Here is a 2,500-nt window from a genome sequence, read left to right on the forward strand (position 1 = left end):
GGGTTGTTTTGTGTGTGTTTATTTTTGTTTGAGGAAGTTTGGTATGTTTTTTTTTTAGGGGCGTGGGGGCGTTGATTCAATTGGTTAGTTTTATTTGTGGTTTTTTTATTATTCTTGTTTGAGAAAATTTGGTATTTTGAAAAAAAAATGTATGTATATATATATATTGTAATGGTCTACGAACTTCCTCAAATTTGGTTAATTTTACACTCTTCTATTTCTGTCTGATTTTTATATATGTTTGTATAAATGTTGATAGATCAGATCGTACATAGACAATATACATACATAAATACATTTCTTTCACGCACACACACGCACACACACACACACACACACACACACACACACACACACACACACACACACACACACACACACACACACACACACACACACACACACATACACACACGCACACACACACATTTATACACATCACGCTTCTTGCTATACATTAGAGTGCATGTTCGTAGTTCTGTAAAAAAAAAAAAAAAAAAAAAAAAAGGCGAGACAGTGGAATAAATTATAAACTGAGAAGTTAAGCAGAATATTGATGGAGGCAATAGAAAGGAGTTGATGAAAGCAATAAAAACAGACAGAATATTGATGAAGGAAATTAATGAAAGCAGTGATAGCAGGGAGAGAGCGAGAACGGGAGATGACGACCACAGCACATGCGCCATGCGGGTTATGAGCCAACATGGTCCAAAAAGTAAGGTCAGTCAGGACGATTATGTCATGTGATTGGCTCAGAGATCCGGGTATGTGCTGGGTAGTGCCCTCCTCCTCCCTCCCCCCCTCCCCCTCTTCCCTCCTTTATTCTATCCCCTGCCTTCTCCCTGGCTTCCCCTCCTCCCTCCTCTCCTTCCTCAAGCTCTACCCCTTTTCCCCAGCCTTCCCTCTTCTTTTTGACTTGACCGGTGCTGCTCCTCCTCTCTTCCTTCTTTCATCATGCTTTTCCCTCTTTTCTTCTTCATCCCTCTTGCCTTTCCTCTCTTTTTTTTCCCCCAATCCTTTTCCTTTTCCCTTCCTTCCCCATTCTTATCCTCGTCCCTCCCTCTTACCCCCTTCCTACCCCTTCTCTCTTGCCCCTTTCCCTCCCCTCCCTACTCCCCTCACCCTCGATGCCCCCCCACCCCCACCCATGGCTTCCTCTCCTCTCTCTTCCCCATGCCCTCGTTCCCCTCCCCCCTCCCCCTCCCCCATCCCGCTGGCTGGCCCGCCTCCACGTGCGGCACTCCGTAATGGGCCGGGCGGGTGCCTGCTCAGTGCCAGTGTCACCTCCGTCGCGGCTGTCGGGCACTGAGTGTCTTCCCGGTGCCGGCCCAGCTGCTGACGACCGGAAAGGTGTGTGTGTGTGTGTGTGTGTGTGTGTGTGTGTGTGTGTGTGTGTGTGTGTGTGTGTGTGTGTGTGTGTGTGTGTGTGTGTATATCGTATATTGTGTCATATATAGTGTCATTTACAGTGTCGTGTAGAGTAGTGTCGGCGTCCATATTCCTCGTGCGTGTGCGTGCGTGCGTGCGTGCATGTGTCGGATGGTCCGATCATTTCGCGGTTCTGTCATGACACTATTACGAGAAGATAAATGAGAGAAACACGGTTAAAAATGAGACGATGAATGAGAGGAACGTGGTTAAAACCCGACCAGTTTACTCGGAATGTGCGAACGTGACTGTGAGGGTCTTAGGCATTACGAAAACGGTGCGTGTCTTCCCGAAAACATCTGTTAGTGAATTAATAGTGAAAAAAAAATACAATGACAGTGATTAAAAACAAGACAATATTTTAATTTAGTGCATTACAGATCACTCGATGTTTCCTACTCATGTGATTAAACGAAATGACAGCACTGGGAAAGAGAAGACGAGAAAGATTTTTGAAAAACAAAAAAACAGAAGGGCCATGTGTCGAGTATCAAAAACATGATATTTTCTACAACGAATGATATACGGTGTTTCAAAGACAAAAAAAAAAAAAAAAACGTCGGTTACGGAGATAATGAAGAAGACTAAAAAAAACCGTTACGTATTTTAATGCATATAATGAGTGTCTTTAACCCGGCGTACTGTGGCATGCAAATTAAGGGGTTTGCGAACAGCGCTGCCAGGCATGAGAGCGCATGAGGGAGTGTGTGGGGGGGGGGGGAGGGAGGAGTGCAAGCGCCATGCAGAACAGATGGTGTGAAGCATTTTTATTTTTCAATTTAATTTTTTTTTCTTTTTATGTTTATTGTTTTTTGTGTTGAGAGAGAGAGAGAGAGAGAGAGAGAGAGAGAGAGAGAGAGAGAGAGAGAGAGAGAGAGAGAATGAAAGGGAGACAGAGAGGTGGAGAGCAAGAGAGGGAGAGGGAGGGAAGTAGAAAGGGAGAGGGAAAGGAGAAAGAGGAGGAACGAAAAAAAATAGGAGGAACAAAAAGAAAATAGATAGATAGGCAATAGAGTAGAGAAGAAAGTAAGAAAAGGGAAGAGAGAAAGAGTAGGATATGGAAAGATATAAG

This window comes from Penaeus monodon, chromosome 37, assembly GCF_015228065.2.
Source record: "Penaeus monodon isolate SGIC_2016 chromosome 37, NSTDA_Pmon_1, whole genome shotgun sequence".
Taxonomy (NCBI): domain Eukaryota; kingdom Metazoa; phylum Arthropoda; class Malacostraca; order Decapoda; family Penaeidae; genus Penaeus; species Penaeus monodon.